The following is a 20059-nucleotide window of genomic DNA, read 5'->3' on the forward strand; positions in this document are numbered from 1 at the left end:
TTATGGCCTCTAGTTTTGGGGTGTCCCTACCAGCCTCCAAACAAAACAAGTGGAAACATATCTCTACAGCTACACAAACCCTTTCATTATCTTAAAGACCTCTATCAAGTCACCTTGGCTTTCGCTTAGAGAAAAGGGCCCCAGCCTGTTCAGTCTTTCCTGACTGTTATAACCTTGCAGCTCTGCTATCATCCTTGTGATTTTTTTTTTTGTGCCTTCTCCAGTGTCTCCATATCCTTTTTATAATATGGTGACCAGAACAGTGCACAGTACTCCCAGTGTGGTCTAACCAAGGTTCTATACAAGTTTAACAACGCTTCTGCTTTTCAATTCTATCCCTCTCGGAAGGAACCCCAGTACTTGGTTTGCATTTTTTTTTATGGTGCTACTTTGTGATTTGTGACACTGCACCCACTAGATACCGGTGTTCCTCTACCCCATTTTGACCCTATTCAAGCAGTATGCCTCCTTCTGACCAAAATGCATCACCTCAATTACCTATATTGAAATCAATTACATGCTCATTCTGCAAGTAATGTTTTCAATGTTCTTTATTACCCATTTGCATCCAACATTTTCCATGACTTGTGCATTGCTCACTTTCCATTTGAATATAAATATTTTTTCTGCACTGTCTATTTATCAGTGGAAAAAATACCATGTCTAACTTTCTCCCAACCCATGCCTAGGCTCTGTGCCTAGGTCTCCCTCAATTTAATTAAAAAAAAAAAAAAAAATCTATATCCACTTGGCTTTAGTGTAGGAGACACGGGAGTAAAGAATAATTCTAAAAGGACTAAGTTTAAATTTTTTTTTTTTTTTTTAAAAAGCCTGAAGGCTTCGTGTCTTAAAGCGAGGAGCATTCGTAATAAGGTGGATGAATTAGCTGCGCAAAGCGACGTAAACAGATATGATATAATTGGGATTACGGAGACATGGCTCCAGGGTGACGAAGGCTGGGAATTCAATATTCAGGAAGGACAGGCAAAAAGAAAAAGGAGGTGGGGTAGCATTGCTGGTTAAAGAGGAGATTAGCACAATAGTAAGGAAGAAGAATAATCGCTCTGATTATGTGGAATCTGTATGGGTAGAGCAGAGAAATACCATAGGGCAGAAAACATTGGGGGTCTGTATACAACTCCCACTAAACAGTAATGCTGAGGTTGGGGATGGCATTAAATGGGAAATTAGACACATGCAATAAGGGCACAGCAGTTATCATGGGTGACTTTAATCTACATAGAGATTGGGCTAACCAAATTAGTAACAATACTGTGGCGGATGAGTTCCTAGAGTATATGGGATGGTTTCTAGGACCAATATGTTGAGGAACCAAGTAGAGATCAGGCCATCTTAGACTGGGTATTATGTAATGAGAGGGGATTAATTAGCAATCTTGTGAGGCCCCTTAGGGAGGAGCAATCATAATATGATAGAATTCTTCATTAAGATGGAGAGTGAAGTAGTTGACTCCGACTAGGGTCCTGAATTTAAATAAAGGAAACTACGATGGTATGAGGCGCGAGTTGGCTAGGATGGATTGGAGAATGTTACTTAAAGGGTTGAGGGATAGGCAATGGCAAATGTTTAAAGATTGCATGGATGAACTACAGAATTTATTCATCCCTGTTTGGTATAAAAATAAAACAAAAAGGTGACTCAACTGTGGCTAACGAGGGAAATTAGGGATAGCATAAGATCCAAGGAGAGGACATATAAATTGGCCAGAAAAAGCAGCAAACCTGAGGATTGGGAGCAGTTTAGGATTCAGCAAAGGAGGACAAAGAGGTTAAGAAGGGGAAAATCAAATCTGAGAGTAAGCTTGCAGGGGACATAAAAACTGACTCAAAGCTTCTATAGATATGTGAAGAGAAAAAGACTGAAGTCAAGCGTAGGTCCCTTGCAGTCCGAATCGGGAATTTATAATGGGGAACAAAGAAATGGCAGACGAATTAAATACATACTTTGGTTCTGTCTTCACAGCTATTCACAATTATATATTAATGATCTAGACGAGGGAACTAGATGTAATATCTCCAAGTTTGCAGACGACACAAAGCTGGGTGGGCGTGTGTGCTGTGAGGAGGATGCCGAGAAACTCTAGTATGATTTGGACAGGTTGGGTGATTGGGCAGATGCAGTATAATGTGGATAAATGCGAGGTTATCCACTTTGGTGGCAAAGACAGGAAGGCAGATTATTATCTGAGTGGCAATAGATTGGGAAAAGGGGAAGTGCAACGAGACCTGGATGTCCTTGTGCACCAGCCGCTGAAGGTAAGCATGCAGGTGCAGCAGGCGGTTAAGAAGGCAAATGATACGTTGGCCTTTGTAGTGAGAGGATTCGAGTACAGGAACAAGGATGTCTTGCTGCAGTTGTACAGGGCCTTGGTGAGACCACACCTTGAGTATTGTGTGCAGTTTTGGTCACCTTATCTGAGGAAGGATGTTCTTGCCATGGAGGGAGTGCAGCGAAGATTCACCAGACTGATACCTGGGATGGCAGGAATGATGTATGAAGAGAGTTTGGGTCAATTAGGCTTATATTCGCTAGAGTTTAGAAGAATGAGCGGGGATCTCATTGAAACTTATAACAGGACTAGATCCTGGAAGGATGTTCCCGATGGCGGGAGAGTCCAGAACCAGGGGTCACAGTCTAAGGATAAGGGGTAAGCCATTTAGTACTGAGACGAGGAGGAATTTCTTCACCGAGAGAGTGGTGAACCTGTGGAATTCTTTACCACAGAAGGCAGTTGAGGCCAATTCATTTAATATATTCAAGAAGGAGTTAGATATATTCCTTAAGGCTAAAGGGATCAAGGGATATGGGGAGAAAGCAGGGACCGGGTACTGAACTTGGATGATCAGCCATGATCTCATTGAATGGTGGAGCAGGCTCAAGGGGCTGAATGGCCAACTCCCGCTCCTATCTTCTATGTCATGTAAAAGAAGGAACTTGCATTTACGTAGCCTCTTATTTCACCATCGGGCTGCTCCCCAAGCAGTTTACAAGATAATGAGTCACTCTTGTAGTGCCGTCACTGTTGACTTAGGCAAAGATCGCAGCCAATTTTGAGCATAGCAGTGTCTGGCCAAAATAAAAGTATGACCGTATAATGTTACTTTGAGAGATTGTTGAGCAGGTCACCCAGGAGAATGTCCTGCTCTTTCTGTAGTATGTCGCTCTGAAAGGGTTTTGTACAGCGTAGAATGGTGCCTGTTTTCCTCTGGCTTAAAATGGTCATGGTGAAGTGCTCCCACAGCCTCTGACACTGTTTGCTTTTGTGATTTTATCTGGACTTCTTTTGATTGGAGTACTGCCTTGAAATTCATTGCGAGGTATCCATTATTCTCTGTATTCAATGAGTGAATTGCTGTGCACTTCACATGCAGTGTTTGTAACTCAAATTTGATTAACCCCCCCGCTTATATTTTTTAACTTGCCTTTAATAGTTTTGAGATGTGTTACATTCAAAAGAGGAAAAAGTGAACGTAACTTCACTGACAGTACTTGTGAAGTTCGTTGGCCACTTTTATATTTTCTAGGAAAATCCCTCCAAACCTAGTAACCTCCATAGATGGCGACCGGAACAGGTCCTTCTTTTGCATGACTCGCTCCAGGAAGCTTGCTCACCCGTCTCCCACACTAAAGACAAATGGATTTTTTTTTTTAATTGAGGGATAATTAGGTGAAGAGCCTCGGCATGAGAGGGGAGAAAGTTAAAGACAGATGGTATTTTTTCCACTGATGAAAATTGACTGCAGAAAAGATATTTATATTCAAAGGAAAGTGAACAATACACAAGTCATGAAAAATGTTGGATTCAAATGAGTAACCTGTATGCAAAACGCATTTATTATAAAGATATCTGTCATTACTGAGCACTAATCCCTAAGATGCCAAGCGCACATTTATACAAAAATTAAGCTTAAAAAAAAAATCATCAACTGCTGTTGATTTACAGTATCTCTTTAGAAATACAAGTCGCAAGTGAGCACAACCCCACGATGAACATAGGTCATGGTGGCCTGGTCCCGAGTGGAATAGTTATTGTATCCATCACAGTAACGTCAGAAGTTGCTGTATTCCTGCTTCGTATTGAGAACTTCCTTCCGAGCACTTGCTGTACAGTCCAGAGAGTCGTTGGGTGCACATGGTTGCTGTGGGGTGTTGTTGCTTTGAAAGCCATTATATTTGTGATGAAAGTTGGAATTTTGCCAGATTATGGTTGTGTATATATTTTTGTTTAAGTCTCATCTAAACAGTGAAAAGTGACAAAGGACTGGAGCATAGCAAATGTTACTTCCCCTGCTCCAGAATGAGGAATGGGAAAAGCCATTGGGGATTGACCGGGTCGATGCTGAGAAGTTGTTTCCCCTCTGGCTGGAGAGTCTAGAACCAGGGGTCACAGTCTCAGGATAAGGGGTCGGCCATTTGGGACTGAGGTGAGGAGGAATTTCTTCACTCGGAGGGTTGTGAATCTTTGTAATTCTCTACCCCAGGGGGCTGTGGATGCTGAATCATTGAGTATATTCAAGGCTGAGATCGATAGATTTTTGGACTCATGGGGAATCAAGGGATATGGAGATCAGGCGGGAAAGTGGAGTTGTGATCGAAGGTCAGCCATGATCTTATTGAATGGCGGAGCAGGCTCGAGGGGCCGTATGGCCGACTCCTGCTCCTAATTCTTACATTCATAAGCCAGGAAATTATAGATCCTTTGCTCTTGCCTCAGTAACGTGTAAACACCAAGAGTTCTTAATACAGGATTAAATTGGTGAACACTTAGAAAGGCATAGACTAATAAGGGATAGTCAGCATGGATTTGTAAAGGGCAGGTTGTGCTTGACTAATTTAATCAAATTCTTTGGGGGAAATCCTAATGTTTAGATAAAGAGAATGAGGTGGTTGTTGTATAAATGGATTTTCAGAAGGCATTTGATTTTGTGTCACAGGAGAAAGTAATTAAGAAAAATTAAGGCACATAATATAAGTATTGCAGCCACATGGGTAGAGATGCAGCCAGGAACCAAAAGCAGAGAAAGTGTGTTTTTTCCCGATTGGCTGGCGGTAGGTAGTGCTGCACCCAAGAGACCTTTGCTGGTACCTCTTCTACATAAGAAATAGGAGCAAGAGTAGGCCATTCGGCCCTTCAAGCTTGCTACGCCATTCAATGAGATCTTGGCTGATCTTCGACCTCAACTCTACCATCTCCATATCCCTTGATTCCCTTACTGTCCAGAAATCTATCGCTCTCTGTCTTGAATATACTCAACAACTGAGCCTCCACAGCCCTCTGGGGTAGAGAATTCCAAAGATTCACAACCCTCTGAGTGCTGTTTTTGATATATGTAAATGATAGGCACAAGAACTGTTACATGAAACCTTGCTAAAGAAACACATTAAAGGGCATGATGACCTCTGCCGGATTGCTGGAGAACAGAGATAGGTTAGCAGAGTTGGCAGATGCGGTACATTTTGGGAAATAGAACAGTGAGAAGAGCTGCAGATACACGCCTGGAATTTCCATTGGGGTTCTTCCGATCTCCTGCTTCAACATCACTAGAAGCCCCAACTCTTCACGCTGTTTCTCTGGAGTTTCCACCGACCTTCTGACGAAGTTATGATGGGAGACGAGAGAATCCCCGTGGAAATTCAGTCCCACAGTGTCCGCCTTGTATCACCTGCCCTCCTTTTGAAACACTACATTTGTTTGAGGAGACTCATTAAAAAGGCTTAACTCCAAGATACAGCCATGGACCTGCCTTACAGAACCAAGAAGCATGAATGGGGCAGATCCACTTAATGAAAGCATTGAGTTACACAGCGAGGAAGGGAGAATTATATGAAGATAACACATTTCTTTTTAGAATGAAGTAATTGTATGATGAGCGTTTCCAGTCACAAATTCTAGTCAGTCATAAACTAAAGGGTACAATTCTAAAGGGGGTGCAGCAACAGAGGGACCTGGGGGTGTATGTGCACAAATCGTTGACGGTGGTAGGGCAGGTTAGAGAAAGCGGTTAAAAAAGCATACGGGATCCTGGGCTTCATAAATAGAGTTGACGTAATAAAACTCACTACTCACTTAGTTTGAGTATAAAGCAAGGTTTTAATCAACTTGTTTCAGAACATGGAGGTCTAGTTGTACTTCACTAGTCCCTTGTCTTACAAAATGTCCTTGGAAAGCTGGGCCCACGCCCGAGTATTTATACTCCTTGGACGGCGCCACCAGCTGGCCGTCCAGCATTATTTCACGATGAATGATGAGATTTATAACAAGAGTCATAGAATACAAAAGCAAGGAAGGTTTGATGAGCATTTATAAAACACTGGTTCGGCCTCAACTGGGGTATTGTGTCCAATTCTGGGCACCGCACTTTAGGGAAGATGTGGAGGCCTTCGAGAGGTTGCAGAAAAGATTTACAAGAATGGTTCCAGGGATGAGGGACTTCAGTTACTGGAGAAGCTGGGGTTGTTCTTAGAGCAGAGAAGGTTGAGAGGAGATTTGATCGAGGTGTTCAAATACTTGAGGGGTCTAGACAGAGTAGATAAAGAAAAACTGTTCCCATTGGCGGAAGGGTCAAGAACCAGAGGACACAGAATTAAGGTGACTGGCAGAAGAACCAAAGGCAACATGAGGAAAAATGTTTTTATGCAGTGTGTGTTTAGAATCTGGAATGCACTGCCTGAAAGGGTGGTGGGGGCAAATTCAATCGTGGCTTTCAAAAGGGAATTGGATAAGTACCTGAAGGAAAAAATTTGCAGGGCTACGGGGAAAGGGCGGGGGGAGTGGGACTAGCTGAAGTGCTCTTGCAGAGAGCCGGCACGGGCTCGACGGACCGAATGGCCTCCTTCTGTGCTGTAACCATTCTATGAAATTCTATTTACATGGGGATATTGTTTTGACTATTTCATACCGTACAATGTTAAAGTAACCTTAAAGTTGTGTCAGCCGTGGCTCAGTGGGCAGCGCTCTCGCCTCTGAGTCAGAAGGTCATGGGTTCAAGTCCCACTCCAGAGACTTGAGCACAAAAAACCTAGGCTGACACTCCCAGTGCAGTGCTGAGGGAGTGCCGCACTGTCGGAGGTGCCGTCTTTCAAATGAGATGTTAAACCAAAGCTCTGTCTGCTCTCAGGTGGACATAAAAGATCCCACAGCACTATTTTGAAGAAGAGCAGGAGAGTTCTCCCCGGTGTCCTGGCCAATATTTATCCTTTGATCAACATCACCAAAACAGATGATCCGGTCATTATCACATAGCTGTTTGTGGGAGCTTGCTGTGCGCAAAGTGGCTGCCACGTTTCCCACATTACAACAGTGACTGTACTTCATTGGCTGTAAAGCGCATTGGGACGTCCTGAGGTTGTGAAAGGCGCTATAGAAATTCAAGTTTTTTTCTTTCATCTAGAAACGCACCATTTCTCTGTGACCTTTCCTTTGCTTACTTTCTTCAATATGTTAAATTTGAATTGAACTTTAAAACTTAGTCAAAGGAGATAACAAGACACCGGTACAAAGTACTTCTGGGAATTTTTCTAATTTAGGCTTTGGACCTTGAAATGTTGAAATAAAAAAGAAAGCAAGAAGAGGCTGGTTAGCCCATCATGTTTGTTCCTTCCATAGATCACAAACAACTTGCATTTATATACCATTCATGTAGCAAAACTCCCCAAGGCACTTCACATAGACATGAGGGAAAAATGGACAATGAGCCAGAGAAATAAACATTCGGAGGAATGACCCAAAGCTTGGTCATGGAGTTGAGTTTTAAGGAAGGTCTCAAAGGAAGACCTAGGCAGTTGAGGGCACAATTTGAGGTTTGGTGAGACCACACCTGGAGTACTGTGCACAGTTCTGGTCTCCTTATTTAAGGAAGGATATACTTGCCTTGGAGACGGTGCAACGAAGGTTCACTGGATTGATTCCTGGGATGAGAGGGTTGTCCTATGAGGAGAGATTGAGTAGATTGGGCCGATACTCTCTGGAGTTTAGAAGAATGAGAGGTGATCTCATTGAAACATCTAAGATTCTGAGGGGGATTGACAGGGTAGATGCTGAGAGATTGTTTCCCCCTGGCTGGAGAGTCTAGAACTCAGGGGCATAGTCTCAGGATAAGGGGTCGGCCATTTAGGACTGAGATGAGGAGGAGTTTCTTCACTCAGAGGGTTGTGAATCTTTGGAATTCTCTACCCCAGAGGGCTGTGGATGCTCAGTCGTTGAGTATATTCAAGGCTGAGATCGATAGATTTTTGGATCCAGATGAATTAAGGGATATGGGGATCGGGCAGGAAAGTGGAGTTGAGATCGAAGATCAGCCAAAATCTTATTGAATGGCGGAGCGGGCTCGAGGGGCCGTGTGGCGGAGCGGGCTCGAGGGGCCGTGTGGCGGAGCGGGCTCGAGGGGCCGTGTGGCGGAGCGGGCTCGAGGGGCCGTGTGGCGGAGCGGGCTCGAGGGGCCGTGTGGCGGAGCGGGCTCGAGGGGCCGTGTGGCGGAGCGGGCTCGAGGGGCCGTGTGGCGGAGCGGGCTCGAGGGGCCGAATGGCCGACTCCTGCTCCTAATTCTTATCTTCTTATGTTCTTATGTTCAATTGCTAATGGTCCAGCAAAAAAAGGGTGGGGAGGAATGAAAGTCGGCAAATCAGCCTGCCCTCATCACTGGGATAGAGCTGATGCATATCCTAATGTGCAACTTCTCCAGTCTATCCACGCAACTGTGCTCCCTCATCCCTGGAACCATTCTTGTAAACCTTTTCTGCACCCTCTCTAAGGCCTTCACATCCTTGCTAAAGTGCGGTGCCCAGATGGGCCAAATGGCCTCCTTCTGTGCTATATCATTCTACTATTATTATAGAGGTGTGGACACAGATTCTCCAGGCTGGGGATTATGGAATGATTCTCTGGAACACAAGCAATGGGTGAAAAATCAAACTGGGAGAAGGGTGCTGTAAGATAATGTGCGTCACACTGTGATATCCAGAGAGAATACAAATGACCTGATGTAACCCTATTGTCTGATTTATTTTTTAAAAGTTAGCTTCGGTGTGCCTTTTAAATCATTTTGTTGCAGATTTTGTTCCTTTACATCAGAGTCGCATCTTTTTCTCTCTCTAACAGTTTCTTTTGTTGCAGTGCATCAGAAATTTAGCTGATAAAAGGGAAGGCAAAAATCCACAGATCACTGGCACCCGCTGCGATATCTGAGTCAATTCATTGGCCGTGCAGTCTACTGCTGATAAATCCAAGTTGTTTAATTTTTTAATTTTTACAGGCCCGGATTTTGCGGTCAGTGGCGAAGTGACGGTGTTTGCCGTTGACCTCGAAGAAAGCCTCCCACAAAGATCCAGCCATCTCCGCGACATCGATTTCACCTCTCCCGACATTAGTATGAATCTGACGCCGAGTCTAGGGGATCTCCAGCGTCCAGCAACAGTGATGTCGTCAAGCTGGCTAAGCAGCCAATCACATTGAGGAATTCTCACAGACAGCAAACCAGGAAGTAAAATGCACTGATTTCCTTTCACTTTTTAATCGTTTCACAGAGAGCAAAATAAAGATTGGGACATACGCATCAATAACAACAACTTGTATTTATATAGTGGCCTAGAAATTCGGTGGGCTGCGCCACCAGTTAGCGCCTAAAGAGGGCACTCAGTGGCTTTAGCGCCACTGGCCACGCCTCCCGCGATACTTAGCGGGGCGCTAATGGCGGCGTTAGTCTGTAGCGCTGCACCGCCACCGATAACGTCATCGGTGTGCGCAGCGCCCCGCTACCGCTCCGATCACAATATTTGGTAGCGCCCGCCTCTGTAATGCCGTTCGCAAATCGCGCCCGGTTTACGGGGCCTACCTGTGGCGGTGGTGGCGCAAATTAAGGTGGAGGTGCGGGGCGGTCATTTTTTCGGTGGCCGCCTGCCAGCACCTCCGTCCCCGGCCTCCTGATCCCCCCCCTGGGCAGTGCCGGCTGTGTCCTGAGAGCCCGGCACTTCTCCTCGGTGCCAGGCTCTTTTGCCGGCACTCGCGATCGGTCATCGCGCTGGTGCAGGCCCCTCCCCCTTAAGAAGGGGAGGAAGGCCTGCAGTACTGCAGCGCACTGTGCCACAGCGTGTGGCGCTGCGGCACGTTGCACTGCGATATTCAGTTTCAGCGCCCCAAGAGGGACGCGGGGCGCCTCGAGCAGCGCCCCGCGTCCCTCTTGGGGCGCTCAAGCTGAATTTCTGGCGGGCGCAACGGCTCCGATCGCAGCGGTAATTCCAGCATCCAGGCGAGCTTGGCGCCCCGTTTGGGCCTCCACCGAATTTCTAGGCCAGTGCCTTCAGCGTAGTAAAACATCCCAAGGCATTTCACAGGAGCGTTAACAAACAAAATTTGAAACCGAGCTATATAAGGGCAGATGACCAAAAGCTTGGTCAAAGAGATAGGTTGTAAGGAGCGTCTTAAAGAAGGAAAGAGAGGTAGCGAGATGGAGGTTTAGGGAGAGAATTCCAGAGCTTCGGGCCTAGGCGGCTGAAGGCACGGCCGCCAATGGTGGAGCGATTAAAATCAGAGATGCTCAAGAGGGCAGAATTAGAGGAGCTCAGATATCTCGGAGGGTTGTGGGGCTGCAGGAGATTACAGAGATAGTTTGGTGCGAGGCCACGGAGGGATTTGAAAACAAGGATGAGAATTTTGAAATCGAGGCGCTGCTTAAGCGGGAGCCGATGTAGGTCAGCGAGCACAGGGGTGATGGGTGAACGGGACTTGGTGTGAGTTAGGACACAGGCAGCCCTCAAGTTTACGTAGGGTAGAATGTGGGAGGCCAGCCAGGAGTGCGTTGGAATAGTCAAGTCTAGAGGTAACAAAGGCATGGATGAGGGTTTCAGCAGCGGATGAGCTGAGGCAAGGGCGGAGACGGGCAGTGTTACGGAGGTGGAAGTAAGCGGTCTTTGTTATGCTGCAGGATATGTGGCCGGAAGCTCATTTCAGGGTCAAATATGACACCAAGGTTGCGAACAGTGTGGTTCAGCCTCAGACAGATGTTAGGGAGAGGGATGGAGTCAGTGGCTAGGGAATGGAGTTTGTGGCAGGGACTGAAAACAATGGCTTCGGTCTTCCCAATATTTCATTGGAGAAAATTTCTGCTCATCCAGAACTGAATGTCGGACAAGCAGTCTGACAATTTAGAGACCGTGGAGGGGTTGAGAGAAGTGGTGGTGAGGTGGAGCTGGGTGTCGTCAGCGTCCATGTGGAAACTGATGCCATTTTTTCGGATGATGTCACCAAGGGTCAACATGTAGATGAGAAATAGGAGGGGGCCAAGGATCGATCCTTGGGGGACACCAGAGGTAACGATGCGGGAGCGGGAAGAGAAGCCGTTGCAGGTGATTTTCTGACTACGATTAGAGAGATAAGAATGGAACCAGGCGAGTGCAGTCCCACCCAGCTGGATGACGGTGGAGAGGTGTTGGAGAAGGATGGAGTGGTCAAACATGTCAAAGGCTGCAGACAGACCGAGAAGGATGAGGAGGGATAGCTTACCTTTGTCACAGTCACAAAGGATGTTATTTGTAACTTTGATGAGAGCTGTTTCGGTACTGTGGCTGGGGTGGAAACCTGATTGGAGGGATTCAAACATGGAATTGCAGGAAAGATTGGCATGGATTTGGGAAGCGACAACATGTTCAAGGACTTTGGAGAGGAAAGGGAGGTTGGAGATGGGGCGGTAGTTTGCAAGGATGGAGGGTCAAGGGTTGGTTTTTTGAGGAGAGGGGTGATGACGGCAGATTTGAGGGAGAGGGGGACAGTACTTGAGGAGAGAGAACCGTTAACAATGTCAACTAACATGGGAGCCAGAAAAGGAAGTTGGGTGGTCAGCAGTTTGGTGGGAATAGAGTCGAGGGAGCAGGAGGTGGGTCTCATGGACAAGATGAGCGTAGAGAGGTCATGAGGGGAGATCGGAGAAAAACTGGAGAAAGATGTGAGTTCAGGGCTCGGGCAGGGGGGAACCTTAGAGGAAGTTTGGCCCGGTGGGCTAGGAGAAGGAAGGGAAGTGGCAGAGGCAGCTGAACGGATGGTCTCAATCTTAGAGACAAAGAAGTCCATGAGCTCCTCACACTTGTTGTCGGAGGTGAGGGTGGAGGAGACATTAATACTTTACCAAACATAAATATGAATCACCAACACCACTCATCCCACCAAATAAAGGGATATAAATTTAGAGAGGAGCGAGGATTTTTCCACTGCTCCCTAAGGTATTACAGTTCCTCGGATATCTGCCATTTTTATGCTCACAATCATTTAATAGAATTAATGATATAAATGCCTCTATTTCAGTTCTATGTAAATATCTATTTTAGTGAACATACGAACAATGACGGACGGGAAAAGACCCACTGGTCCATCCAGCCTTTCCCACATAACTGTGACACCTTGTGCATCACAGTATACACATCGCACCCCACCCGAAAGCCATATAATCTCCTGGGAGAGGCGAAAAACCCAGGCCAAAACAAAGGTCTTTGAGAAGGTACGACATAGTAGAATAATGAACAAGGTTAGAGAATGCGGAGCCAGGGGACAGGTAGCAGAATGGATAGCTAGCTGGCTTCAAGACAGAAAGCAGAGAGTGGGGGTAAAGGGTAGCTATTCACAGTGGCAGAAGGTGGGAAGTGGTGTTCCACTAGGATCAGTGCTGGGACCACGGTTGTTCACAATTTACATTAATGTTTTAGACTTTGGAATCAAAAACACAATTTCTAAATTTGTGGACGACACCAATTTGGGGGGATAGTCAATACTGAGGAGGACTGCAACAAATTACAAGAAGACATTAATAAACTTGCAGAATGGGCAAATAATCGGCAAATGAATTTCAACAAAGATAAGTCTGAGGTATTACATTTTGTTAAGAAAAATAAGGAAGTCACATAGTACTTAGAAAATAAGAATCTAAATGGGGTAGAGGAGCAAAGGGATCTGGGAGCACAAATCACTAAAAGTTGTGACACAGGTTAGCAAGGCCATAACCCAAAGCAAACCAAGCACTAGGGTTTATTTCTAGAGGGATAGAATTGAAAAGTAGCGAAGTTATGCTAAACCTGTATCGAACCTTGGTTAGACCACACTTGGAGTACTGCGTACAGTTCTGGTCGCCATATTATAAAAAGGATATAGAGGCACTGGAGAGGGTGCAGAGAAGATTTATAAGGATGATACCAGAACTGCGAGATTATACCTATCAAGGAAGGAAAAACAGGCTGGGTCTCTTTTCTCTTGAAAAAAGAAGGCTGAGGGGTGACCTAATAGAGGTCTTTAAAATTATGAAAGGCTTTGATGGAGTGGATACAGAGAGAATGTTTCCACTTGTGGGGAAGAGCAAAGCTAGAGGCCATCAATATAAGATAGTCACCAAGAAATCCAATAGGGAATTCAGAGGAAACTTCTTTACCCAGAGAGTGGTGAGAATGTGGAACTCGCTCCCACAGGGAGTGGTTGAAGCGAATGGTATCGATGCATTTAAGGGGAGACTGGACAAGCATGAGGGAGAAGGGAATAGAGGGTTACGCTGATAGATTTAGATGAGGAAAGACGGGAGGAGGCTCGAGTGGAGCATGAACACCGGCATGGCCTGGTTGGGCCGAATGGCCTGTTCCTGTGCTGTAAATTCTATGTAACTAGGGAGACAAAATTCTGGAAAATTCCTTCCCGACCCCCCTTAGACGATCAAGACTAGATTGAAACAAAATCACCATATAGCTCTCTGCGAACATGTCGTTCTTACAGCTGCCCATAAAACACTGCGCTAAAACTAATATTTTAATACTTTATTCCGGTGCCTATGAGTCTGGCTAAATAGACCAACATTATAAATTTTAATGCAGTCACTAAACATTGACGGGGAATGAGCAGATTAACTGCAATCTGAATCTTGGGTCAGCGGCATGTTACATTTTTAACACAAACTATTGGAGCATGCTCCTTAGTGACTGTAACCGTGCCAGAGTTTGCCTGATGTATTGTGTCGGGCAGAGATCCACGAGCAAAAACATTTGGGCTGATGAACCAAGGACACAGACACAGTGACGGCACTCTCCACCGGACAGCTGGAGATAAACGTTATCAAAGTTAGAGCACATTGAAAGAAAGGAGAGTTTATATCCAACAATTTTTCCCTCCAGGAAAATTTGAAGGGATATTAGTCATGTCTGATTGTAGAATGTACTTTTCAAACTTTAAAAAGAAGCATACCTAACAACAACAACAACAACTTGTATTTATATAGCGCCTTTAATGTAGTAAAACGTCCCAAGGCGCTGCACAGGAATATTGTAAGACAAAAAATTTGACACCGAGCCACATAAGGATAAATTCGGGCAGGTGACCAAAAGCTTGGCCAAAGAGGTCGGTTTTAAGGAGCGTCTTAAAGGAGGAGAGAGAGGTGGAGAGGCGGAGAGGTTTAGGGAGGGAATTCCAGAGCTCAGTGCCCAGGCAACACTGTGAAAGTGTGGAACTATCTCTGTTGTGTTAGTTTAAGAACAGGTAATTGGGTTTAAGGGAATGGTAGCAGAATGGTTGTGTTGCGGAGCTAATAATCCAGCAGGCCTGGACTAACAATCACGGCGACATGTGTTCATAATCCCACCACTGATTCAGCTAATTAAATAAATCTGGAATAAAAAGCTCGTACCAGTAATGGTGACTGTGTAACTACTGGATAGTTGTAAAAGACTATCTGGTTCACTAATGTCCTTTAGGAATGGAAATCTCCTGTCACTATATGTGACTCCAGACCCACAGCAATGTGGTTGACACTGAACATGACCTAGCAAGCCACTCAGTTGTCAAGAAGGTGGCTCGCCACCACCTTCTCAAGAGTAATTAGGGATTGGCACCCCATCCACCACCTTAAACATACACTCCCTCCACCACCGGCGTACCGTGGCTGCAGTGTGTACCATCTACAAGATGCACTGCAGCAACTCGCCAAGGCATCTTCGGCAGCACCTCCCAAACCCGCAACCTCTTCCACCTAGAAGGACAAGGGCAGCAGGCGCACGGGGAACACCACCACCTCCAAGTTCCCCTCCAAGTCACACACCATCCTGACTTGGAAATATATCGGCCGTTCCTTCATCGTCGCTGGGTCAAAATCCTGGAACTCCCTCCCTAACAGCACTGTGGGAGCACCTTCACCACACGGACTGCACCGGTTCAAGAGGGCGGCTCACCACCACCTTCTCGAGGGCAATTAGGGATGGGCAATAAATGCTGGCCTTGCCAGCAACACCCACATCCCACAAATGAATTTTTAAAAATGTGGAACAATACCCTGCATCTGCAGGCAGGGCTGTTGTTAGAAGCAGCAACACAGAACATCACCTCGCAAGATGCCTTCAATTCCTGCCTCTGGAGGCAAAACAACCAGGAGTAGTTGGAGACATGACGTGTGGGGAGTGCAGCGTGCTCGGGAGGAACAGGTGACTCTGGACCTGTGGTTCCCAAAGCTTTCCACCACTGGGAGTTTTCCTCGCCTCATGTCTGGGTCTGTTGTAGACTCACTGATTGAGATCGATTGCTGTGATTGGTCAACAACTCCTTTATCGTCGGATCGTGCGGCTCCCAGGCTGGTAGAAGGCGAACGTGATGGGCCTGGGTCTTATTTTATCCAGCAGTTCCGATGTTCCTCACCACGGCTGACAAACAAAAACGGTTGCTCGCTGCCTCTTTTGTTTGGGCAAAAACTGACTTCTCAACCCACCTGCACAAGCCAGGAATGTGATTTTCTAGCCGACCTGTACAAACTTTCTTTTGGCATTGGGGACGGTTCACGGTCAGAGATGTAAAGTTGCAAGCAGTGACTTCTGAATCGTTGCTGCTGGTGTTGTGGCAGCAGGCAGCTCCCTCCGGCAGTGGTTCTGTAATATTAATGATGTAATAAGGTGAGGATAACCAACAAATTCCCCTTCGTGCAATCATCGAAGCTCAGCAGTGTGAGCTGTGGTTCAGTCCAACCTCGGAGTCAGAAGGTCGTGGGTTCAAGTCCCACTCCAGAAATCTAGTCTGTCACACCCAGTGCAGTGCTGAGGGAGTGCCGTACTGCCGGAGGTGCCGTCTTTCAGAGGAAACGTTAAACCGAGGCCACGTCTGCCCTCTCAGGGTGGATGTAAAAGATCACCATGGCACAATTTAGGGGAAGAGCAGGGGAGTTAACCTGGCCGATATTTAACAAAAAACAGATTAACTGGTCATTATCACATTGCTGTTTGTGGGAGCTTGCTGTGCGCAAATTGACAGCCGCGTTTCCTACATTACAACAGTGACTGCACTTCAAAAGTACGTCATTGGCTGCAAAGCACTTTGGGAGGTCCTGAGGCCATGAAAGGCGCTATATAAATGCAAGTCTTTCTTTTCCTAATTAGCTTTCCACTAGCTGCTGCTATCTTTATTTGAGAATATTCACACTTGACCTTGATGAGAGAGATAACAGTGGTTACAAGCTCAAAATCAGCAGGTCCGGTTATGAGCAACAAGTTAGAAAGCAAAGCGTGTGGAAGACTTCCCAACTCATAAATCTCATTCTCTGTTGGGTTATTTCTCCACTTGACAGGCTGATGTGAGCCTTAAAGTGTGTTTACCTTTTTGGTATTGTGAGTATTCGGTGCGGCTTAGATATATCGCCGCAGAGTGTAAGCTTCACTAATCCTTACGTCATCCTTCTGAAGGCCAAGGCAACCAGCCTGTGATAGAATCCCAGTGAGAAGTGATAAGGTATCTTTCAACTGTGCAACATTCTGCATCAGAACCATTCAGGAAAACATCCTTCGGCAAAATTAACTGAGCTTATCAGTAAAACTGAGGAAGGCGGAGAGTTCCAAGGTCACTGACTTTAAGGACGCTTTACGACAGCAAAATACTGCGGATGCTGGAAATCCAAAAGAACAACAGAAAATGCTGGAAAAACTCAGTAGGCCAGGGCAACATCCGGATGCTGCCTGGCCTGCTGAGTTTTTCCCGCGTTTTCTGTCGTTATTTAAGGACTCGTTAGTTTTGACCTGGACCCCCCTCCACCCGGTGTGTCAGCTATGTTCTATCTAATAATCAGTTTTTACACCCCCATCCATTTAGTGACACCTCCTGAAATACATTTCATGCAGATTCTTAAAAGCAGAATTACTTTAGAGAAAGGCAGACTGGCATTTCTCCAGCGCCTTTCACGACCACCGGACGTCCCAAAGCACTTTACAGCCAATGAAGTACTTTTTTGAAGTGTAGTCACTGTTGTAATGTAGGAAACACGGCAGCCAATTTGCGCACAGCAAGCTCCCACAAACAGCAATGTGAAAATGACCAGATCATCAGTTTTTTTTAGTGATGTTGATGGAGGGATAAATATTGGCCCCAGGACCCCGGGGAGAACTCCCCTGCTCTTCTTCGAAATAGTGCCGCGGGATCTTTTCCGTCCAACTGAGAGAGCAGACGGGGCCGTGACCATTCCTATTCTGAGCAGTATAGCGCATCCATATAAATTTCACATCCTGGAATCTATAACACAAACACCAGTTGCCTTTAAGTTGCAATAGAGAATCACATATTTGGAGGTGCAACATTGCCCTTGTGCTTATCTGTGCGTCCCGCTGGTGGTATTCCTGTAGCTCCTTCCATGGTATATCCTTGTATTTTTCCCCTGGGAATTGGCAATGATGGTGCTGCTGGGATTTTGCATGGACCCGTCAAAATATACATGGGCATCTTAAACAGCATGAATATGAATGACAAGCAAATGCATCGTTGTCCCTCCTCGTCAGTGTCAGCTGCAGTTCAGTTGGTAGCACAGAAGTTGAAAAGGTCCGGGCTTTACCTCGGAGAGCTTGCAACAAAGCCTCCCCGCACCCCACTCACCTTTCACCCCGAGTTAAAATCGGGTCTTCTATGTGCATTCACTGCATTTTGTTTAAAAGGACAGGCTACCCTGACAATACATGCAGTTTAATACTGACTTCAGTTAGGTAAAATATAAACAGAAAATGTTGGAAATACTCAGCAGGTCAGGCAGCATTGTGTGGACTTGTTTCTCTCTCCACAGATACTGCCTGACTCGCTGAGTACTTCCAGCAAATGGTTGGTTGGTGAGTATTTCTCTTTTTTAAACTTTAACTCTGTAGTTTATCGTTACTAGGGTCTTTTCTGGTGTAGCAGGTACTGTTGGTAGACTATACAAGAGCCTTAGAGATATCTTTAATTGGTGATAGTAAATTAATTAAGGGGAAAGTCATGCCAGGAGAGCCCAGCCCCGTGATGTGCTCCTCCTGCTCCATGTGGGAATTCAGGGACACTGCCCCTGGTGACTACGTGTGCAGGAAATGCATCCATCTGCAGCTATTAGCAGACCGCATTGAGGAGCTGGAGCTGCGGGTGGATGGGTTGTGGAGCATTCACGAGGCTGAGAAGTTCGTGGATAGCACGTTTACTGAGTTGGTCACACCGCAGGGAAGGGCTGCACAGGAAGAAAGGAAATGGGTGACCACCAGGCGGAGCAATAGAAGTAGGCAGGTAGTGCAGAAAACCCCTGTGACCATTCCCCTCTCAAACAAGTATACCATTTTGGATACTGTTGGGGGGAATGACTCACCAGGGGAAGGCAGCAGCAGCCAGCTTCCTGGCACTGGGGGCGCTCCTGCTGCCCAGGAGGGGAGGAAAAAGAGTGGGAGAGCAATAGTCGTAGGGGATTCTATAGTAAGGGGAACAGATAGGCGTTTCTGTGGCCGTAGACGTGAATCCAGGATGGTTTGTTGCCTCCCTGGTGCCAGGGTCAAGGATGTCACTGAGCGGCTGCAGGGCATTCTGGAGGGGGAGGGTGAACAGCCAGAGGTCGTGGTCTACATTGGTACCAACGACATAGGTAGAAAGAGGGATGAGGTCCTGCAGCAAGAATTTAGGGAGCTAGGGGCAAGATTAAGGAGCAGGACCTCAAAGGTTGTAATCTCTGGATTACTCCCGGTGCCATGTGCTAGTGAGTATAGGAATAGGAGGATAGAACAGATGAATGCGTGGCTAAAGGGATGGTGCAGGAGGGAGGGCTTTAGTTTCCTGGATCACTGGGTCTGCTTCTGGGACAGGTGGGACTTGTACAAGTCGGACGGTTTACACCTGAACCAGAGGGGAACCAATATCCTTGCGGGGAGGTTTGCTAGCACTGCTGGGGGGGGTTTAAACTAATTCGGCAGGGGGATGGGATACAGAGTGGAGCTATAGTAGGGGGTGATGTACAGCCAAATAAGGAGGAAAAAACAAGTCAGCAGGGAAGGCAGAGCAAAGATGTGAAGGCAAAAGGGAATATGGCAGGGCTGGAAGGCATTTATTTTAATGCAAGGAGTCTTGCAAATAAGGTGGATGAACTGAAGTTGTTGTTGAACACATGGGAGTACGATATTGTTGCTATCACGGAGACATGGTTGAGGGAGGGTCAGGACTGGCAGCTAAATATTCCGGGGTATAGAATCTTCAGGCGAGACAGAGGGGGGTGTAAAAGGGGAGGGGGTGTTGCAATATTAATTAAGGAGTCTATTACTGCTGTAAGGAGGGATGATATATTAGCGGGTTCCTCTAATGAGGCCATATGGGTAGAACTTAAAAACAAAAAGGGGTCAAGCACCTTGCTGGGAGTGTACTATAGGCCCCCAAACAGTCAGGGGGAGATAGAGGAACAGATATGCAGGCAGATATCAGAAAAGTGTGAAAATAATAGGGTAGTAATAGTGGGGGATTTCAACTTCCCCAATATAAATTGGGATAGTCAGAGTGTGAAAGGCTTGGAGGGAGCAGAATTCTTAAAGTGCATCCAGGAAAGCTTTTTGAGCCAACATGTAGAAAGTCCTACAAGAGAGGGGGCGGTACTGGACCTAATTCTAGGGAATGTAGCCGGGCAGGTGGTGGAAGTGTCTGTAGGAGAGCATTTTGGCGATAGTGACCACAATTCGGTGAGATTTAAGGTGGTCATGGAAAAAGACAAAGACGGCCCGGAAATCAGGGTTCTAAATTGGGGGAAGGCCGATTTTAATAAGATAAGACAGGATCTGGCAA

This window comes from Somniosus microcephalus, chromosome 20 (assembly GCF_052327205.1).
Source record: "Somniosus microcephalus isolate GS21.2 chromosome 20, FLI_Smic_1.0, whole genome shotgun sequence".
Taxonomy (NCBI): domain Eukaryota; kingdom Metazoa; phylum Chordata; class Chondrichthyes; order Squaliformes; family Somniosidae; genus Somniosus; species Somniosus microcephalus.